Genomic DNA, 24,127 nt, shown 5'->3' with positions numbered 1-24,127 from the left:
AAAGCATTAAAAATAAAACCACCCTATGGTCTAGCAATTCCACTTCTGAGTACTCATCCAAAAGAACTAAGTACCTCAAAGAGATATCTACACTCTCATGTTCATCACAGCATTATTCACAATAGCCTGTATATGCAAACAATCTAAATGTCCATCATTGGATGAATGGATAAAGAAAATGTGGTATACACCTGCAATGGAATATTATTCGGCCTTTAAAAACAAGAAAATCTTGCCATTTGTAGCAACATGGAAGGGCCTGGAGATCATTATGCTAAGTGAAATAAACTAGACACAGGTAGACAAATACTCCATAATCTCACTTACGTATGGAATCTAAATAGTTAAACTCACAAAAGCAGAAAGTAGAATAGTGGTTGCCATGGTCCAGGGAGAGGAAAAGAGTACCTAGATTCAGTCATCTAAAATAAAGAAGTTCTGGTGATAGATTATATAGCATCATGTCTATAGTTAACAATACCGCATCACATATTTAAAATTTGCTAAGAGGGTAGATGTTAAGTGTTCTTACATACAAAAATAATAGTAATAAAAGAGGCAGGAGGAAACTTTGGGAGGTGATAGACAGACTTGCAGCCTTGATAATGATGATGGTTTCACAGGTTTATACTTACCCCAAACTCATCGAATTTATACATTAAATATGTAACACTTTTTATATGGTCATCTACCTCAATAAAATCGTTTAAAACAAAAAATGAAAACAGGTTAGCATGGCTATATCTATCTATCTATCTATCTATCTATCTATCTATCTATCTATCTATACACACACACACACACACACACTTCAATTTGATAGAATTATAAGGTTTGGAGACCAATATTATGTGCAGCTCAGGGTTGATTTCCTGACTTTGCTTTTGCACAGAATTGACAACTAATGAGTAGTTGTCCTCACTACTATTTTACAGATTAAGTTAGAGGCTGGAGGGAAAAAAAAATAATCTCAGGAGCAAAGTTTTACTTGATGCTACCAATAATATTTTCTGATGCTTCTTTTCAGGGGAAAAGGGAGAAGTTATACATATTCTCCATTTATCTGATGTGGCTGTGCTTTCACTATGTTTCAAGCTATTTCCTCCAACATATTTCCTTGGTGCTGTCTTGATCTAACAAGATAACACAGAGGGTATTTTAACCATTGATATGGACCTAGTAGGGTGCCTCCTTTATATAATTACTTTTAGGTTGCTCAGAGGGCTTCCATCTTTGACACTTTATTTTATCCCGGCAACGTTTTTGTGGTATTCCAGCTAGAATGAAATTCCAAAACCAAGAAGCCCAAACATTTCCATTTTTAGAAGAAGCATCTACGACCAGCTCAGTGACTTTCACAGGGCTAAATCCAACAAATTCCTGGGACCAGAGTGCTCTCACCAACTCAAGGTCTATTTTTGTGACACCATATCATTAGAGAATTTAACTGCAGGCAACAAAAACCAATTCTGGCTACCTTCAACAAACAAAAGGAATTTATTGGAGGAATATGGCATAGCTGAGAAAAACAAAGGAAAAGCCAAAGAACAAGGTCAATAAAGGGAAGGAACAAAAGTAGTGCCAGTGATTGGGAAACAGGAACTAGTAACAGTATCTCTCAGCTACTTTCCTGGTGATGGAAGCACCAGTATCAGTTCTGGTCATTGTGTCTATCTAAAGTATGTATTTCCAGGGATTTATTTCTTGAAATTGCTTAAAAGAGGGAAAAAAAGGTGGGGCACATTTTTCTGACAACTGGCATCAAAACTGCATCTCACAGTAAAGATGTTAGACCTAAAAGGGAAAACAAAACAAAAATTAAAAAAATAAACCAGGTGCTGATACAAGAAGGAAAAAATGTATGCTGATTAAGTTAAAATAACACTTGCCCAAAGCAAAATTAACAGGTAATCCTACACTATCCCCATAGAGTATTCAAAGTTAACAAGGTTAAGAGGGAAAAGAGTTAGGAAATTAGAAAAATCACTGGGAATAAAACAGTAATGACAATTGTCATTATGATGCACTTTCCAGCATACGATCAGTTTCAATATATACTAATAATGCTTGGCACAAGCTGTGAGTACAATTCAGATTCTTAGCATCAGAACTAGAATAATGGGGGGGGAATATCATTAATCCAGGGAAGTCTACATTAGTGAATTGTCTATTTTAGAATATTTATGTTATTGTTAAATACACACATTTGATTCAGATCATAATTAATAAAAGTCTAAATTTTTCCTGTGATATTTAAACAAGGCCCAGAAATGTTTTATAGTATTAACAAGTAATACACTGCTAAAAAAAAACAATCTTTCAAAACCAGTTAAAACATTGAAACATCCCAAGTACGACTTAAACACTTTATGTGTCTTAACCCACTACTACTTACAATTCTATGACGTAGGCTTCATTAGTATCACCATTTAATGGATGGAGTTACAACATCCAGAAGTAGGTATCATCATCATCATCATCATTGTTTCAGACAAGAAAATTAAGATCACAACCAATAACTGGAAAAGTACAAATAATGATCTGGTAATGATTTTCAATTTAACAAATGTTTAAAATGCCTGTGTTTTTTCCGTCTCAAAATACTTTAGAAATCTTATTAACACTGTTATTCAGCTTAGCAATCTATTTCTTTGGGTGACAAGAGTAAGTAAACATCAGACAATCTCTTTGGAAATTGTCCCAAATCAAGAATCAGCAAGGTCAGAGGTAATGTATTGCTGCATTTGCAACCACCACCTAAACCACAGCACCAGAACAGATATAAAAAACAGTTCACATTTATTATAAAAAAATAAAATACAATAAAATAAAATGGGCAAAAACAGTTCACAGAGAGAAATACTGTCATCTAATGTCATAAAACAGTGCAAAGAAGGAATATTCTAGTCAAAGTTTTGTGGGGGGTTTTCCAGTTAATATAACAGTATATCTTTAAATACCACTGAGTCATCTCTTTAGAAGGGGGTTTCATCTGAGTCATCATAGCTAACAAATCACAAATCCTTAAAATTTAGAACCAAGTCTAAGGGCAATTGTGTGCCCTCCTGAAAACTTGGGTGCAAGCGAGGCTAAGAAAGCAGCTGTGAACTGTCATTTATTGGAGCTGATAGTGTTTGAATTAGGAGAAAAATCATATTCTTTGGCAAAAGTTCAGGAAATAAATTGTACAGAATGCCTTTGCATAATATCTAGTTTTTGAAGTGACAGTGAAAGTTGTAGAACTTAATGACCCTCAAGTTAGGTTTCTTAGAATAGTGCCCTCTTTGTAGGATCTTCATGGCTAATAGTTGTGGGCTTCAATCTGTTAGCCAGTGAATAAAGCACTGAATACCAATTATTTACCACGATACTGGTGCTACTAGCAATGCAAAGGACATGATTGTTTTCTACAGATGGATCATGTCTCCCATCAAAAGTTTTCAAGTATATAATTGGGTATGCTGGATTTCATTTAATGTAACTCTTAAATGTCCAGCCTTTCCTTGAGAAATACCCATACCCGATCTCACACACAGTATTAAGGGACAGATAGAGGACACTAATAAATAATACAGAATATTTGTTTGGAAAGTTATTTTTTACCTCCAACAATCAGTCCCTGCTTTATCATTAAAGCAATGAGGATCATTAATTCAATAACATTGTAACATAGGATGTTCTTCTGGCAATTTTAGCCAACTTGAAAATAAAGAATGATTTTACTGCCAATGGGTACTTTTCCTTTTAATTGTAAATATTTCAAAATAAGTCATGTAGTTTGTCTGAGTGCCAAAAGCCTACAGACCTTGTGTTTTCTTTTCTTCTGTTATTTCATTTTTGCCTTTAAACCCTCACTGTGCTCCTGACATATAGTGCATTTCAAAAAGTGTTGATAAATGAAGATAGGAATATGAGGACACAAGAATGCATAGGTAAACACTCCAAACTTGTTATGCTCACACAAGGATCCAGTTCAGAGACAGGATGGTTGTTTTTCAACTCTCACTCCCATTTCAGGTAAATCTATTCCTCAGTAAGAGACTATTGAATAGTTAGAAGCTGCCCAATTTACTGGAATGCTCTATTATAGTGGCTGAATATTCTTATCTTATCCTTTTACCATCAAAATGTATAATAGGAAATATCACATTAACTTAGACATAAGTAAGCTCATGTAATAATCAGTGGAGACCACATCAATCTTTCCTTTTTTGCCTATACTTAACAATTAGAGAATTCAGATATATAAATTAGTGGTTCCCAAAAGGTGTTCCCTGGGCCCCAAGGAGACTGCCTCAGCAAGTCAGGAAAAAACTGAATATATGGTATCTGAGCTTCTCACAATTACCATCCCTCTCCACCAAATTTCAGCCAAAAAAAAGTAACTGTCTTTCATATCTTATATATAACAATCTAAATAATGTTTGGAACAAAAAAAGGGATACTAAAAATTGGCAATAACTTATCTAAAGGAGTTCTATTTCCTTAGTAGCAAAGTTGAACAGTCATTTATTACAGTGTTGTGGCCACTTAAAAAATTTTGGACACCTTTCTGGAAAATGCCTTTAGATAAGATGGTCCAAACTTTTTAGTCTCCTCTGATGGAAAATATTCAACTCTTGAAAGTGGACAGTCTTATAAAACAATTTATTCAGACTCATTATGATGTTCAAGGCAGGAGGTTAAGCTGAATAATTAATATGTTTTATCAAATGTGACAATAAAACAATGTGATGTTCTATTTTTATATGGATGATGCCAAGGAAATGTTGGAAGATGGAAAGGATATATCATTTGATGTTGCTTGTATATTTATGCAGATACAAATCTTGAACAGGAGTGTTTAATTATGTTTATATACCAAAATATTCTAAGTCTTTGTTTTTTAACATAGGTGAGAGAGAGAGAGAGTTGGGAGGTGGGAAGAGGGGGAAGAGGGACATTCCTATTTCCTTCTCAAGAACTAGAAAGAATTTAGCATATGTTCATTAGTGAAATACACAGTGAGGAAAACTAATTCTATTTTTCCTTGAATGGTCCTAAAAACCCACTGTATCTTGCCAGCGGAATCTTAATTTCACTGTACATGGTCAAGACCATAACTAATGACCCTCAGATATAAAAACAAAGTGAATAAGAAGATTTGCTATGTGCATTTGCTGCCAATCCCACAGGAATTTAACAAATGAAAAGCAATTTTTAATAACAGAAAAGTTAGATATGCTAAGGCAGTATTTTAATTATTAATCTGGGCTTTTTAATAATGTGTATTATTGGTAGCTCCCATTTTTTGAACCCCTACTCAATGCCATGCAGTGAGCTTCACATACATTGTCCCACTCAATCCCTACCACAAACCTTCCCTACAATTACATGGATTCTAACTAATAGAGACTCTTTAAGTGAACCTACTTTGATTCTTCCTTCATTCAGGTCTTTGTTCTAATCTCACCTTCCTAGCCTGACATTCTCTTTCCTGTAAATGTTTTCATTCACAGTACTCATCCTTCCCGAAAAGATTATACATAGGTTTCTTGGTTTCTCCATTCACAGACGATAAGCATTGCATTTTTTTCTCTATTTTGTTTACTACTGAATTTCTAGTGTAGTTAATATAACAGTTTAACAGTTTGGAGCCCATAATAACTCTTTGACAAATATTTGTTAAGTTGATAAGTGGAGGGGCATCCCTGGGTGGCTCAGCGGTTTGGCGCCTGCCTTTGGCCCACGGCGCAATCCTGGAGTCCCAGGATCGAGTCCCACGTCGGGCTCCTGGCATGGAGCCTGCTTCTCTCTCCTCCTGTGTCTCTGCCTCTCTCTCTCTCTCTCTCTTTCTATGTCTATCATAAGTAAATAAATATTTTAAAAATTGTTTTAAAAAAAATTGGTAAGTGGACATAGATTCCTTTCCCCTTCAAAATCTTAGATGTTTTTACTGTATCATACTTCTTCACAATTTCACAGATATTATTTCTAAAAACGGCAAATTCATTTCTGCATATTACCCTGAAATTCTTATTCCCCAATCATTGCCCACCCTGTTAATACTACAAGGTAGGAAAGCTAGCTCTCCACCTGGAGGGCAAGATCACCACCAGGCAGCAGAAATGCCCTGCTGGTGTAGAGAACCAGAACAAGGATTGCAGAAGCCAGCTGCTCCCTGAGTTCTCCTCAGGGTTCATAGGACTGAGAAACTACCAAGGGAAGTTGCCACATGATAAGAGCAGCACCTGACTACAAAGTTTGGAAAGCACACTCCTAATAGGTGAAAAAGGGGAATGGTAAGCACCAGTCTCAAGCTCACCAGTATCATAATTCTAACCCACCCAACAGATGGCAGACCAGGCCATCTGTTGTTTCCTTTCTAAGAAATAATTTTTCTCTGTAAGCAAATCTTTGAGAGACATTAAAGACATGAAAACTACTTTAGAAGACTACAGAGAAAAACTTTTAAAGGAGGAAAATGAATTCAAAGGAAGAGACAGTACAGAAATTTAAAACAAATTGAAAAAATAAGTAAAATATACTTAAAACAGAAAAGGGAACATATTTGCAACATGTAGCAAGATAATTAGACATTTCCAAAATGGAAATGTTGGAAAAGCAAGATATGATTTTTGAAATAAATAATCCAATGGAGTAGCAAAATGAATATATTCAAAATTACATTACTTAACTGGAATATTGGGTCAGGGAACTCTCCCCGAAGACATGAGAAAAAGGGGGGGCAGGCAAGAATGTTGGAGAACAGAAATAGCTGTGTCAAAATCCATTTAGTTGGAAAGCCAAAAGAGAAAATAAATAGTGCAGGCAGGGGATAAAATATCTGATAAAATTATAACCAAAACTTATTCCAAAACTAAAAAAGTCTTTATATTAGGCTTCAATTTGATAGTGTCCTGTGGCAGAGAGGATTTTGTTTGTACCAAACTGTTTTGCTGACCTCCTGGGCACAAAGAAGAGTATACTTTCTTAAACTTCCCCTTGTATAATTTATTGATAAATTTTCAGTATAAAAATTCTCAGAGTTGTACCATTCAAGTATCATCTTTGAAAGATATCTTAAAAGACAGATTCCTGCAAGAAGAAAAATGAATGGAAAATATTATATTGAAAATAAGAACTTACAGTGTAACTAAATAAGGAATGACATTACAACCCTTATCATATCAACACAGGACCAAAGAGTTCCTTTGGATCAGACAATACTGATCGAGAAAAATATGTAGTATGGGTCTTAAATATAATACATAACTTTTGGGCCAAGAGAAATTTGTATAGGTAATGGTAGGAAACTCTAAAAACAAGAAACACGATAAATCAAAATCATCAAAAAATCATAGAAATAAGTCCTAACATAAGTGAGATTACAGTAAATAAAACAGGCTAAATACATTTAACAGAAGATGGGGATTCTCAGTGGGAGTTTTTAAAAATATACATAAATCAAGCCATGAAAAGACATAGAGGAAAGTTAAATGAATATTACTAAGCAAAGGAAGTCAATCGGAAAAGGCTACATACCGTATGAGTCCAACTATTGGCATTCTAGAAAAGGCAAAACTATGGGGAGACTAAGAGGCCAGTAATTCACAGGGGCTATATTAGCAAGGGGAATGAACAGGCAAAGCAGAGGATTTTCAGGGCAGCAAAAATACTCTGTATGATACTATAATAGTGGATATAGGTCATTATACATATATCCAAACCTGTAGAATACACAAAACCAAGATCAAACCCTAAAGTAAACAATGAGGGATCATGATGTGTACCCTTATGTTGAGTATACGGATGATGGGGAAGGCTATGAATGTGGAGGGGCAATGAGGTGTACAGGAAACCTCTGTATCTTCTCTCAATTTTACTGTGAAACTAAAACTACTCTTAAAATACATACGCATACATGATGCTGTCCAAAAGTGGCACATTTCTAAAAGGGCAGGGGCTTGGAACTATTGGGGGGGGGAAGGCTTAAAAGAATGTATACATATATTGTAGTGTGCATTAGAATTTATATATGAAAGAGAGGGATATACATTCTTTTAAGCCAAATATGAACTAAAAGTTGAATATTCATTTTAACTTAGCCAAAATATAAATTTTAGCTGAAAGCAAAATCTTCCCTTTATTCCACTAGTATTTATTTAATGCTAGTATTATTTTTAATTTTAATTCCAGTATAGTTAACATACAAGGTTGTATTAGTTTCAAATATACAATATAGCAATTCAACAATCCTATACAGTATCCAGGGCTCTTCATAAGGCCAGATGTTGGTTGGTTGGTTATTTTGAGAGAGAGAAAGAAGGAGGAGGGACAAAAAGAAAGAGGGAGAGAGAGACTCATAAGTAGGCTCAGGCCCAGTGCAGAGCCTGATGTGGCCTTGATCTCACAACCCTGACATCATGACCTGAGCCCAAATCAAGGGTCAGATGCCAGGAATGCCTGGGTGGCTCAGTGGTTGAGCATCTTCATTCGGCTCAGGTCATGATCCCGGGGTACTGGGATCGAGTTCTGCATCAGGCTCCCTGCAGGAAAGCCTGCTTCTCCCTCCACCCCTCTGCCTCCACACCTCATGAATAAATAAAATCTTTACAAAAGAGTCAGATGCCTAACAGACTGAGCCACCCAGGCACTCCAGACACTGTTTAAACAATGGGCATATAGCAATGATCAAAACTGACCTACGCCCTCCTACAGTTATATTCTAAAAGGATACAAAGAAAAGCATGCCCTATAAAAGAAAACATGTAAGATATCATATGGTAAGGAGTACTTTTACAAAAAGTAAACCAGAATTCCAGGAATTAAAAAGCAAAGTGGCAGGACCCAGAAGAAGAGAGGTAAATAAACATGAAGCTATCCAAGACAACATGATTCCAGACAGGAAATAGTAATTACAAAGATCCTGAGATGGAAAAATGACTAGCATTTAATAACATAAAAAGGCCAGTGTGTCTGTAATGCAACTGGCAAGTACAGATGGGTAGATAAGATTAAAACAATCATACTTTATTGCAAGGATTTTTGTTTTAACTGTGAATGAGATGAAAAAACACACAAATTTTAAGCCAGATATTTTGAAAGGTTACTCTGTCAAAGAAGATGGCGAATTAAGAAGCTATTGCAATGACAAGCAAAGACGGTGGCAGATTGGAACAGAGGGATAGTGGTTGAATGTAAGGAAGGTATCTGGATTCTGGATATATGCTGATTATAAAGGAAAAAAAAATGATGGATAGGTGGTAAGGTATGAGAGAATGCTGTAGGTCAGTAAAATTTTCAAGATTTTTTGCATGTTTAGTGATATGTGGAAAAACTGGTAGAGGAATAGGTCTTTTTGGAGGGAGAGCATAGTGATCCAAAGTTCACTCTTGGACAATCAAGATACTCATTGGAACCCTGCCTGTATACTTGGAAGGCATCAGAACATAGTGTCTCATCCAAATTGAGGATTTTAAAAATCAAGAGAGCGATTGTAGACTAAAAAGAGAAGATATTCAAATATTGAGCCTTTTGACACACCAATCTTTACAATTGAGGGAGATGCTAAGGAGGTAGTTAAGAAAACAGAAGAACTGGCTGGTGAAGAAGTGATTTATGGCTAACAACAATTATATAAAGCAATATTCAATCTCACTAAAAAGACATGTAAATTAAGGTAATGTGGTATTTTACAACCTTAAATAAGTAAAATAAGAGTATATCAAATAGTATGTTAGTGAATACTTGTGAAATCTTATCAGTGGGATTCAAATATGTGCAGTTATTTTGGAGTATAACCTATTCATACTCAGTAAAAATAGAGTATTACTATGCTATCAAAGTATATATACTTTGATATAATATTTAATATATATATATATATATATATGTCTACCTGCCACCCTCCAGGCTGAGGGCATCTTGTGCCCCACAGGAAGGGGGCCACCTGGCAGCCCAGCCACAACCTCGCCCCACCCTTGGCCTCCTGGACCCCACTTGGAGGATTTGCGAGACTGGGTGTTCCTTGAGCCTCCACCCCAACTCCAGGGAGTGGTTGTGGGGAGGCAGGGAGGGACTAGCAGCATAGGCTCTGCGAACTCTGCCCCGAAGTGAGGCAGTCTGGTCCCTGCCAAGGTCTGGAGAGCAGCACAGGGAGCCGGCTCTTTTGCTTTGCCTTTAGTATTTCCTTGTTGGAAGAGTCAGATTGGCAATAAAACGCACTTGGACTGTTAAAAAAAAGGGGGGGGGGGGACGCCTGCGTGGCCCAGCAGTTTAGCACCTGCCTTCTGCCCAGGACGTGATCCTGGAGTCCCGGGATCAAGCCCCACATCCGGCTCCCTGCCTGGAGCCTGCTTCTCCCCCTGCCTGTGTCTCTACCTGTCTCTGTGTCTCTCGTGATTAAATATATACAATCTTTTAAAAATATATATAATATAATATAATATAATATAATATAATATAATATACCTGTTATATAGCAATCCAGGATTTGGGTTACATACTGGAGAAACAGAGATGCACAAGGAGGAAGGAAATAACATAAGGATATTAATAAATAATATATGCTATATTCATAAAAGAGGAAAAAGAATGAACTAGATCTACATAATGGTAACTAAAGTTTTAGGAACATCTTTTTTCAGAGAATTAGGTTCAGAGGACATCATTATTATGAAGATTAAATACAACAGTTTCATCCATATTTTCCAGATATACATATATGGAATAGAAAAGAAAAGAACACACATTAGATAAATGAGGGATAAGATATATAGAAGGAAGGCAAGGGAAATGGCTTGGTGAAAAATTCTGAGAGGAAATAATGATAAAATTGTATAAAGTGTTCTTACCTAAACTCATTATGATTTTGTCCCTTGAAATAATCATCCTAAATTTCTTGATCCATTTCCTGAGTAAAAGAAATAAAATTTTTAGTAGTATGCAACATTTACTGTGGTTTAAATATAAAGTTTTTCGTTGAAGGAATTTTTTTTTAAAGATTTTATTTATTTATTCATGAGAGACACAGAGAGGCAGAGACACAGGCAGAGAGAGAAGCAGGCTCCATGCAGGGAGCCCGATGTAGGACTTGATCCTGGGACTCCGGAATCACGCCAAGTCAAAGGCAGACACTCAACCACTGAGCCACCCAGACGTCCCTGAAAGAATTTTTTTAAATAGAAAGTGAAATTCTCTCTCAGTATCCTAATCATTTCATAATTAAATGGTAATAAATAGAAAATACACAATATCTTGAAGTGTGATACTTAAAATTTCCCAATCTTTTCTATGTCAAAAACCTTAAATAATTGGGATATCCAAAGAGCAAAATCACTGAAATCACTGAAAAGAGTGTTTTTTTGTGATACACATTTCCAGATATCTGAAAGATAACTTTTTATATAAAAGTTTTCTATTTTAACAATAACAGTCATTGAAAAATGCCTAATACCTACTATATTATTCTCTGCTTTCTTAAACAGAGGTCAGTGTATGGAACTTAAAATCCATTATCAATTCGTGTACTGATAACCAGTAAGTTAGTTAATAGGTCTATTTGCTACTACTCAGTAGGATTATTCCTCTGTTACAGATTTGATTATTATCTTCTATGATGATCACTATGGCCATGATCATTCTTATTATCATTTTTATTAGTGACCAGACACTTATCTTCTACTTTTCTTCTTTCTTCAGTTCTCTTTGAACTCTAGGCCCTGTCTTTTGTTTCAAGTAAATCTGATTTCCATTTGGCCAGTAAACCAAACGATCAGATTCTCCTCGGAGTGGCCACCAGGTTTGAGTCTTCTCAGGAGAAGTGACTATTCAGAGCACCAGAATCGGAAATGGAAAAGAAATGGATGTTGCCATTCTGCAACTTAATAGCTGGGTAAGTTCAATCAAAATTATCTTCTTTAAATCTCCAGTTCTATTTCATCTTTAAAAAAGAAAAAGGCTAATAACAACACTAATCTCATAAGGCTATTTTGAAGATTAAATGAGACAAATACATCTAAAGCACTTACCTCAGTACCTAGTTCCTAAAACAGTTTATGTCCCCAATAATTTTGATACTTATTTTCAAATGTAAGTTATCAACTATGCTATTTTTTTCTGGATTCTATAACATCCTAAGTTTCTAAAACAGCCAGAAATCTGTCCAACCAATAAACGGAGATGTTCTAGGTAATTGAAATGTTGGTATTTTAGCCCTAAACTTCGAAATTTTTATGTTTTTTGACAAAATTTAAAAATGTACAGTTATCGTAAGCTACCTTTCAAGTCCTCTAAAATGTATTCACCAACATGAATAGGATATTGTAATTATGAGTAAATAAAATGTTATACTACCCAGATTTCACAAGGATGATACTATATCTTCATGAAACTATATAATTTTGAAATACTTTAGCCTAGGATCCTAAAAAGCTTTATTGCAGTGAACTCTATGTACATTTCTTCTAGTTATATACTCAAAATTATTTTTAATTTTAAAATGATACCTTCTACATAACACTTGAGAAAAACTGAAATCACAAGACAAAGATCTAATCTCAACACATAAAGGTTGGGTCTGAGAAGGAATTAGTGATGATTTGCAAAGCTGGCAACTGGGCCATCTCCAGTTGAAACTCCATCTCAATTAAGGTTTATTTCCTCTCCACATAATCCTTAGGATTTCACAGAGGAGAAAACATGGTATGATTTTTATCAGACTTGATGCCATTCTATTGTTTGGGATGAAACTAAATTAAAATTTTTATGAAAATTTCCAGACATCTGAAATTCAAAATATCTTCCTCCAGCATTTAACTTCATAAGCAGTGTTTGTCCAAAAGTTCTTGTCGAAGTGCCAACAGAACAAAGGTCAGAGATATACAAACAGAAAACCGAAACAAGATAAAAACGGATGATACAGCGTGCTGAACAGTCTATCTTGGGATATTTCTGGTTTCAATTTTGAGGAAACATGCCCTAATTAAATTCCAATACATTACTGATAATTTAAAAGAAGAAACAAGTTTGAAAGGGCCCATTTTAGTTCTGGTTTCCCCCAAAAAAAGCAGATCTAAGGCACAAAAGTTTATGTGTGAACAATTTCTTTGGGAATATAATCACAGATAATAGGAGTAAAACAAGGAAGTAAAGAGTGCTAATATCAGGATATAGTCATTTGCTACTAGGGGGAAACTAGTTACTCCATCCCTCAGTAATCTAAGAAGCATAAGAAATGTGTCTAGGAGCCCTCTACCCACAGGAAGAGAGAGGAAGGCATTTACCCATCTGCTTTGCTCCCTTGCACTCTAGGTTGTACGTGCACAGGTACAAAGGAATTACCATAGGTGTCCCACGATATCCCAGAGAGAAGGTCAGGACGGAAGCCAAAGGCACTTGATTCAGGCCTGAGGCTCTGAGGTGAAGTGACAATCTGCCATCAGGTTTATCCGTACAATGATGCTGGAGGCAGGTAAAGAACTGGTTGCTATAGCAGTGGTTGGAATGGACAGCATCGCCAGATGATTTAAATGGATATGCAAAAGGTGTCCACAGTATTTCCCATAGAGGAAATCTATGACTTTCCCATAAGAGATCATTACTTTTCCAATCTGTCAAGTCACCAACAGAATAGTTGCCAGGAACAATGTTCTGGGGATTTTTCTACCTGAGGAGGTTGGTAAGGGGGCAGTTAGGACCTAACCCTTTCTCTTGGAATTTTTGTTTTGTTATCATGGGAGATTATCAGTAGAATGAGTTTAGGTCCCTAGTCTTTGCTCAACAAAACAAAACTATGAGCACCTTTGTTAAACCAACCTTTAGCATTAGTTTGTCCCACATGTTAATTTATTAAATGACATTGCATTTTCACTGAAACTCTTTTGTGCTGTTAATTTAAATCAACATATTTGATATTGAATAGTTTATGTCATTTCTGAGTCACTCAGCAGCTTGGAGCAAAGTAATAACCAACCCCTACCAAGAAGAAAAATTAAATAAATAAAAAAGAAAAACAAAACCAAATAGTAATCCCAAGTGCCTCAGTTTCATAATTAATATAAACATGTTTAATCTGTTCTCAAGTGTAAATAACATCAACAGCATAGTCACAGCTCACAAATGCAATTTATGAAACAATTTAATAAAGGAGGAAAACAAGTTTATCACAGCATGCTTCATATTTCAAAAATAATAAGTTGCTATAACTTTAAGAAAGGCAATTCAGAAAAGTTACAATAGGAGAAATGAAATCAGCCTAGCTTTCCAGGAAAAATTGTAACAGTGATCCTATTTATTATGTTTTATGATACCTTTTTAAAATCTAAAGAAATTATAATTAAATATTTCTCCTCTTACTGCTTTTCTGTTAAAGACAAAAACTGTTTCAATGGAAAGAATGTATATATTCATATTAATTTGAAAGAATGACAAATTGAATTCATTAATGAAATAGTTACTATCACTATTACTGGTGATTGATAACATTTATTGGCATACTTTCAGTAAGAATTCAGCAAATATTACCTACTCCCAATCCATAAGTAGCTTATAGACTCAAATTCTTTTCCATCCTATTCCAGTAGACCACTCTAATTAGAAAACAGTTTCAAATAAAACTCTGCTTAGGGTAAGATTATCTTTAATGAATCTCCCTCTTTTTGTATGTTCTTAATCATTTTATACTTCTTTCTCTAATAAAGGACAAGCCAGACGTCCCTTTTCCTAGCTATACCCTACCTAATCAGTTTCATGCAGCTTTCAGACATCAGAATTGCCCTTCTCAAATACCCTCTCTTTAGGATTTAAAGAGATAGTTTACAATAAATTAAGAGATCTTTGTGTCAGATTAAAGATGGACACAAACTCTTTAACTCTTCTCTCATTGGGAGATGCAGTTTAATTTCCCTCCCTCAAATCTGGGCTGGCTTGTGACTGCTTTAACTAAAAGATAACAGAAGAAGTGATATTTGCCAGATTCAGGATAGTGCCAGACTGCCAGTTTCTGCCTCACAAGAGAGCTCAAGCACCACATGATGTTGAGCCACCACATATGACATTCAACTGCCTTGCTGGAAAGACTACACGAGGTCCTGAAACTATATGGAGAAAAAAAAAAAAAGTTTCAGCTGTCCCTGTGGAGATGCCGGCATATGAGTGAAGCCATCCTATATACTCCTGATGAAACTAGCTTCTAGGTAATTATCACCAACTGGCCCTAATTAATTCGAGATGGTGTCGAATTGCCCAGTAGAAACCACTTGAATTCCTGACCCACAAAGTCATGAGATATAATAAAAACAGAGAGACACTAAGTGCTGGCAGTTTATTTTTCAACAACAGATAGCCCATATAATATGGTCCCTTTTTGCCATATCTGACTGATCTATAGCCCAACGACTTCAGTATAACATGCAGGAGGGAGTCATACATGTTATTGCTATTTATAGTGTTTATAACAACTCCATTTTTAGAATATTTAATGGGTCTACAGCAGAGCCCGGAAATATATGCACATCTTATATTCTAACATAAAAGCTTTCATGGAAATCTCTACAACAAACTTGACAGGTACCCATTCTCTGAACATTCAAACAATAGAGATATATCCATCTTACAAAGTAAACCCAGCCTTAATTATGGAAATGCTTTTGCTGAGGGTAGAAGAGAATGATTCATAGGTCAAATGTCTCTGAAAAACTCCATGGCAGGAATTCATGAGCCACTAATGCTGTGCTATTAATCGATTCAACTGCATCACATGCTTCTTTTGGTCCAGCTTTGAACTGAGACTCTTGGTTCAAAATCATAAAAGAATGAATCCATTTGGCTAAGTTCATCTATCTTTGGGCAGAGTACTTTATGCCAAACCTTGTCATAGGCAAATTGATCAGCCTAAAATTGGCTAAGTGCCCACCCTGGGTTTATCAGCTATGACCACAGAACTAGGTTATGTGCTCTATCTAGAACAGGATTGTTTACAGTGCTAGAGTATAGGGGCAGATAATCTCCCAGAAGGAAATGTAAAGAAACCAACTATGTGAGGTACATTTCATATATTTTCTTTCACATGCAAGCCTTTAATATTTGAAAAGATTAATTACCCATACTCCATAATCTACTCAAACCTGGCTATAATCATCAGGGCATAGTCAAAAGATAAAAACTACACAAGTTTGGGCACTGGGGTGGCTCAGTGGTTGAGCATCTGCCTTCAACTCAGGATGTGATCCTGGAGTTCCGGGATCGAGTCCCACATCGGGCTCCCCCGGGGAGCCTGCTTCTCCCTCTGCCTAGGTCTCTGCCTCTCTGTCTCTCTGTCTCTCATGAATAATAAAATCTTTTAAAAAAAACTACACAAGTTATTTTCACAGAATTTAATTAAAAGAAATGTCACCCAGGTATTAGAAAATTTCAAAGGCAAAAGGGAACACTAAGGTATCACAGAGTAACTGTAGCTTCTACCCTATGACTGGGAGAATAAAAGGACAGAATTATTAGATGCTGTGGGAGGGTTCTACAAAGCTAGGACTCAGATCTCTGAAGAAAAGAGGACAGCTTTGCTGGTATTAATGTCCCAGGAGCTTGAAAATGGGAACTTCTGGGACTTGGGCACACACCTCTAACAAGGAGGTGCTCTGAGCATTGCTACATTAGTGCAGCAAAAACTAAAATACAAATCTCAATAAAACTAAGACAATGGAACTACTACTCCATTTGTTCAGGCTACTGTATTCCTATCATAGACCAGGAAATAACCATACCACACTGTAAATTTTTATTAACCTTTCAGTGAACTAAGGAATCTGTTTTTTAATATGAATTCATACTATATTAGGTTTTATCCAGACTTCGTTTAGGTAGTTGACCCTAACTCTGGTGATAGATTATAATTTATGCACACAAATATTCATGTTTCATTCAGGGCATTCTACTTCCATTTGTTTTTCTTTTTTCATTCATCTCTGTCATCAAAAATACATACTATCTCCCTCATTTTATTTAGAACTTTGTGCTCGTTTACAGGGTCCTCACCTACCCTACATCTTGACTTCTGTTTGATGATGACCAACAAAGTAGAAAGCCAGATGTTAGAGAATTCAAAAAGTTTTCAGAAACTTTTTCCATGATGTGGGCCTATCTTTTTCTTGTTCTCCCTCACTTCTCGGCAAAGCTTTAAAATATATTTGCGAGATCCTTACCATCTATCTCCAAGTCTACACCCCTTCTTGTTTATGGAATTCAGTGGTTTGTGCTCCTCTTTAGCCCTCATCTTTGACTAGACATCCTTAAATTCACATATCATAGTTATTAAAATCTGAATTTTTTTTCTTAATATCATCTAGAAAGTGAACAGGGAGAATTATAACCATGAAGGTAAGAACACACTAAACTCAGTAAAGCTAGCAGTAAGTCACGGTCAAGTGTTTGAATTCATGCAAGACTCATTTAAGCAGAGGTATTTAACATAAATGGCATAAAGGATTTCTATAACTATTTGTGTACTATACAGATACCTGAGACCACCACCAAAGATCCTAGTTTAACTGGTTTGTGCTAAGGTCCTGCAATATGTGTTTGGGGGTTAAAAAACTTGTAGAGTCTGCTACGCACCCACCCCCAATTAAAAAACAGAATTTGAGTATCTCAAATCACCATTTTCAGAAAATCACGTTTTTCATATCTAATCTCAAAAACTCCCTATCCTAATAACCTAAGAAAAACACAAATTCTACCTTGTCAGCTAGTTTTTTTTTTTTAAGCTAGTCAACTGATTTTAAGTAAGCCTTTCTATCTTGGATAATCAATGAAATTTGTCCCAAAGTGGTTCCCTATTTGACAAAGTATTAAATGGAATCATTTTTATTATTAAAGTGACTGTGTATTCTTGCTTGGTTGTTTCGTTTAATAGTTCATAAATTAATGAGTATCTGTACTAGACACTAGATATGCAAGTGATTGGAATCTGTTATTCTGTTAAAAAAAGAATAAAAACTTCTGTAGGTTAGGTACTAAACGAGAATTATGAGAAAGATACTTAACAAATAGTAACTCCTTGCCTTCTAAATACATATGGTGGGATGCCTGGGTGGCTCAGCAGTTGAGAGCCTGCCTTCGGCCCAGGGTGTGATCCCAGAGTCTCAGGATCGAGTCCTGCATCGGGCTCCCTGCATGGAGTCTGCTTCTCCCGCTGTCCCCCTCTCTCTCCCTCTTTCTCTGTCTCATGAATAAATAAATTTTTAAAAAATCCTTAAAAAATAAAAATAAAATAAATACATATGGCTAAACAGAGTTGAAATAGAAGTCTCTAACAGATGCGATATTTCCTATTTTAATACTAATGACCATATATTAAGTAAGAAGTACTCCAGAAGCACTGCAGAAATAGAAATGGCTATGATGGGATTTTTGTCCCCAAAGAACACAGTCTCATATGGAATGAAGAGCAATGAAAGACTAATCCCTTCTCAGTTATGTTTTCATGAACTCCTTGGAATTCCTTAATTTTGGAATTGTAGTTAATGTTATCTGTAAAAAAAAAAAAAAAAAAATGTTATCTGTAAAATATTACTAATCACACTTTATCACTGGAACAACCATAATTTATTTTCCCAGTCATTTTGGGGGTCAGAATGACCACAATTGCTGTCTGACCCACACCTCTATGAAATCATTTTCATGTTCCTGAGAGAGCCTGTCCACAGTTAGGATGGTAGTTCAGGTTACAACATAATAATTAGATAACTGCATATATTTCAAAATGATCACCACAATACACACTGCCAACTGCATGCCCAGGAAGGAGGAGGACCTGTACCTGAAGACAATCCAGAGAACAATCCTTAAGACAGGCTCTCATGTGGAGCCTATAGAGGACTTGCCTGGTAGAAACATCACACAGAGGTGACACTGCACAAAAAGAATAAGGAAGGCATGCACTTCCCCATCCGTGATGTGCACAGGACACCATCCAGGTCATCCCCACAGCCCAGCACTGCCTGTCCACCCATATGCTGATACCCCAGTCCTGGCCATGGAACCTGGCTACCTTATGGCGATCCAGTGTTGAGTACAAGTGGTTGATGGCACATACTGTGTTCCTCATAGGAACATATCCTGCATGGGGCCATGTATTGGAGGAGTCCCAAGTGGCCAGCACCCCCATCTTTGTTGTGAGGGCCTACCTACCAATCAACAATTCTTTTAGCTCGCTACCAACCTTGAGGTCCGACATGAACAGCAATGCCTTTTGCTAGTACATGTTGGACCACTGGCACATCCTGCCTGGAGACCCCTTCCACAGCACCAGCCAGGCAGTAGAAGAGGTCCAGAAGTGCAAAGGCCTTGAAAAGGCATTGCAGCCCCTAGCAACTTCAAGAACAAATTAGAAGTAGGCTTCCCAGCAGCTTCCACCACCTCAATGGGAGGTGTGCCCACCAACCCAAACATCCAGCACAGCAACAAGCCCTCACATTCTCTTCACAACACCTGGAGACTGTCCAGACACAAGGTGCTCTACCTGATAGGCCCATGGCCCAGTCCATGCCATTATTCAACATTAACACTTGATACTGTTTATTTTGCTATTTACTGCAAGATTTCAGGGGCAACATAAATGCCTTCACAGCAGGGACTTAGTGGGCTGGGGGGTGGTGTAGAGAATGGGACACCCAATACTTTTTTCCTTATTTCTTCAGAGGTAAGTTCAAATGTCCACCCCAAAATTTGAAATAAACACAATAAGAGGTTTAAAAATGGAGTTTCAGGGGTACCTGGGTGGCTCAGTCAGTTAAGTGTCTGCCTTTGGCTCAGGTCATGATCTCATGGTCCTGGGATCCAGCAGAGAGGCTCTGTGCTTAATGGGGAGTCTGCTGCTTCTGCTCCCTCTTCCCTTCCACCACCACCCCACTCTTACCCCCACCTGTGTGCTCTATCAAATCTTTAAAAAGTTTCATAAAAAATGATGTCCATTTACAATGAAACTAAACCTATAAAAAATAAACTTTTCTGCATTCTATTTTGTTTTAATGTATTCTTTAGCAGGTTTATGACTTTTACTTTTCAGGTCTTAAAGTCTTCTTTTGCTCACTTCAACAATTTAAGAGATTAATAAGGTGTCATCTTCCTAAAAGCTATTTTGGTATCTACTTTAAAAAAAAAAAAAAAAAAGCTCTCAACTTTGTGGTTTCTAATGATTCAAATAAATTGTGAGCTCTGCCACTCACCATTCATCTTCTAAAAACTTTAATAAAATGTAATAATAATGGGAAAAGCAACAAAATAGCTAATTAAATAGTTGACTTAAATATACCAGACCCACTTCCATTCTTGGCCTCACTGGAGCCTTACTAGCAAAATGTGCGCTCAAAGTCAAACATTAAGTCAAGGAAATGTCTAAAGAAACCCACAGGGTGATCTGGAGATTTTTTTTTAAATGCATGCTAAATATTTCTTTACTGTGTACTCTCTGGGAGGAGTTAGACACAACAGGATAATAAAAGAGTCCATGGGTAGTACTTTAGCATTTACTTATTCCTCTATCCCTCTGACTCAATCTTTTAGTCATCATCAAAACCTTGTTGGTGGCAATTTAAAATAGTACAGCCACTTTGGAAAACAGTCTGGCAGTTTCTCAAAATGCTAAGCAGAGTTACCATATGAATGCAAAATTTCCATAAGAAACAATTCTACTCCTAGGATTCTACTCAAGAGAAATGAAAACATATGTCCATATAAAAACTTGTACACAAATGTTCATAGCAGAATTATTCATAATAGTCAAAAAGTGGAAACAATCCAGATGTCCATCAACTGAAAAATGGATAAACAAAACACAGTGTGGCCATACAATGGAATACTGGCCTATAAAAATGAAGTATTGATACTATGTTACAACATGGATGAAACCTGAGAACCTTAGACTAAGTAAAAAAAAAATGATATGAAGTTTATACAATAGGCAAATATATATTGAAATATAGCAGATTAGTTTTTACTTCCGTTGGAGAAAGGGAAGAAGAGAGTAAGGGGTAGTGACTGCTAATGCCTATGGTGATTCTTTAGGGTAAAGAAAATATTCCTGAATTAAATTATGGTGATTCTTGCTAAACACTATAAATATATTAAAAACTACTGAATTGTCTACTCTAAATCCATAAACTTTATAGTATGTCAACTATAGATCACGGAAATTGTTTTAAAAAATTTATTGTTAAGGTACCATTTTTGTGTACAAATATTCAGAAGTAGGTTTTGGTGTTTTTTTTTTTTTTTCCCCAAATTTCAAATTCTAGAACTTGCTGCAACAGAACCTATCCTCTGTCTTCAAGTCTAATGCAGTTTCCACCTTATGAGCACTTTCTTCATAAACTGGAAGGAAAACTTATTCACAGAGATTACTTGGACATTGAAAGGATTTGCAAAACATTACCTATGTTTTAAATTTAAAGTACTTAAAGAATTACAGCAATATTAAATTACTTGTAGTGGTGTTCTTATGTAAGAAAAAGTAGAATTATTTTGTTTTACTGCAAAAAAACAACAACTAGAGTCATATAGCTTAAAGCATGGAACTGGACAGGGGAGCTAACACTATAGGGTTAGAAATGGATTTTGTAATAATCAAAAGTGAACTTGAAACACATACCCACCTAACACCAGGAAATTATATACTTAACATCTTTACTCTTCAATGGATTTGTCAAAAAATTTTTAACCTAATTCTGAGTAGAAATGTTCCTGAGTGGTCCTTTAGCAAGCTATAAAGAATGCTAAGTTCCAAGTACAAGACATGCCCTCCCAGGATTTTAAATAAAGAATCTGTATTGAAGATACTGCTGATCCCAAATATTGAAGGTCATTTTTGTCACTAATATGTTCCCACAGCACACAGGTGACCTTGGCCAAAATAATGGCACAGTGGTTGGCCCTTACAGAGATCTATGCTGCCCCTCAATAAAATGAAGAGATGGAAGAGGCATAGCATCAAAACAGTGGAAACTATCTTACTGTGAACCCTTCAATTGATAAAGCTTCATTAGAAAAGAAGCACACACAAGTCTAGGAAATACCAGGAAACCCACAGGACCTGGAGACTCTTTAAAATACATACTATTTCTTTTACTACTTGGTTTCTAGGATGAGTTAGATTAAATAAAGTAATTGTAAGGGGGAAAAAAGAGAGAGTAAACTTTGGCTACTCATGAAGATGATCTCACCTTCTACTTTACAAATAGAAACCATCAGATATGATCCCTCCAAACTCCTACCCCAGATTCAAATAAACACTTCCCAAGCACTTCATTCTTGCCCCCCATATATATGAACAGGATTCCTTCCTCTGATTGAAAATAATCTTTTCATGTTCTGATTCCAAAGCCATTTTTATCTCAAAGGAATTATTTCCTCTGTTTCTTTTCTCTCTCTGGTGACTCTTTCCTCATAGCATACATAAATTCTCAAGTCAATTTCCTGAAAGGGGAAAACATGCATTTCTATGTGCCTTCCCAGCAAAACTATTTGACAATAATCTTGTCTTCACTTACTCCCCTTCATTTCATTACATTCCTCATACCCTTAGAATATATTCACTACTATCACCAATAGCTTCCTAATTTTGTTAACAAATCTTTTCTTAACATTTATTTCTTTCTGCCCTTCAAACCTATTCCTTATCTCTATTGATAGCAAATGTCAACCATCCAATTACCCAAAAAAATTAAGCATCATTCTAGATTCCTTTCTTCCTCTATTTCTCCCTTCCAGGCAAATGATCCTGTAGCATTGTCAATACAGTATCTTAAATACATCTTGAATAGGTCTCCTTTTTTCCATTTCCACAGCCATAGCCTTAAGGACCTAATCAGCTCTCTTATGACCAATTACAGAAGGCTTTTAGCTTCAGATCTTAGCTTCCTCCAACAAGCATTCTAATCTATCCCCTTCAGTGATGCAAAAGGAGCATTTCTAAAATATAAATCTGATCACATTAGCTCCCTTTTGAAAACCCTCTCATGGGCTTCCAATGCCAATGATTAAGTCCTAAATTCTTAATATATCATGCAGGGCTCTTTGTGACCCTACTCTTTACCCTAACTCTACTCCCCATTACATACATGGCCCCATCCACAGTTTGCTGAGTGGGGCATACTTTCTCAAGACTTCCTGCTTTTTTAAATGCTATTTCTGCTGCCTAGGGTATGATGATTTTCCTTATATGTCTAGTGAAATATTATAACTTCAAGATTTTCAAGTCTTATCTCTCCTAGGAAAGCTTCCTTGGCAGCTCATGAAGGAATTTGGTACTCTTCTCTTGAACACATTTCTGCTTTATATTTATTGTAGAGTATTATAATATCTAGTTGTTTGTGGCTCATGTGATAATAGTAATGTCATTAATAATACTCAAAAATTTTTGAGGTGTAGGTTCCTGGCACCACTCTAAATGCCTTATGTGTACTAACTTATTTAATTCTTACATAAGCATTGAAATAACATTTATCATTATCCCTACTTTACAGATGAGATCATTGAGACATAGTAAAATAATTTGTCTGACATCTAACAGGTGGTAAGAACATATAAACTAGGCAGACTGATGACAAAATGCACACTATTAACCACCATTTCAAGCCTTAAGCTTGTGAGCTCTAGAAAAGCAGGGTCCATGTCTTACTCATTTTTGTAACCTGTGCCTAGCATAATGCCTGCCACATAGCTAGTGCCCTATTATTGACATTGAGTTAAAGGCCAAGCCCAAAAGAAGTTATATTAAATTTCAAATAGATTTTTCTACTGAATTTGATTTATGTATATCACCTATGAAACGAAGGAAAATGTTTTATATAAATAAATTTAAGCACCTATAGAAATATTTTTAAAATAATTTATAGTTTCAGGAGACAAAAATATATACATGTACGTATTAGTCATTGCACATCAACATAGTAAAAATGTATCACAAGATAAATGGCAACTCCAAAAAGTCATAGAATTATTGATCAGATAGGCACTGAAACAGAAACTCTGTTACTCCATTGGCCTTCAAGGACATGAAATAGGAGGATTGTGCCATGAAGCATTTCTGCAAATACACTATGAAATATGGTGTTCCTCTAAGTAGCAAGATGCTTCAATCCAGAATCATCAT

The 24,127-nt window shown here is 36.0% G+C and overlaps 1 long non-coding RNA gene across 2 annotated transcripts in view; it reads right to left on the bottom strand.

Moving 5' to 3' along the window:
• Window positions 1–1,478: 1,478 nt before the first annotated feature.
• The window catches only part of LOC111097944, a 42,672-nt gene continuing 20,023 nt past the window's right edge, over window positions 1,479–24,127 (bottom strand). For both annotated transcript variants that reach the window (XR_005366844.1, XR_005366845.1), the window contains 4 exons: window positions 10,836–10,894; window positions 10,453–10,486; window positions 2,396–2,519; window positions 1,479–1,794 (listed from right to left, as the gene is read on the bottom strand). This is a non-coding gene — a long non-coding RNA (uncharacterized LOC111097944). The remainder of the gene's footprint in view (window positions 1,795–2,395; window positions 2,520–10,452; window positions 10,487–10,835; window positions 10,895–24,127) is intronic.

The sequence above is a fragment of the Canis lupus genome, chromosome 11, assembly GCF_011100685.1.
Source record: "Canis lupus familiaris isolate Mischka breed German Shepherd chromosome 11, alternate assembly UU_Cfam_GSD_1.0, whole genome shotgun sequence".
NCBI lineage: Eukaryota > Metazoa > Chordata > Mammalia > Carnivora > Canidae > Canis > Canis lupus.
The sequence above is the reverse complement of the archived record's forward strand: the minus strand, read 5'-3'. Positions and strand labels throughout refer to the sequence as shown.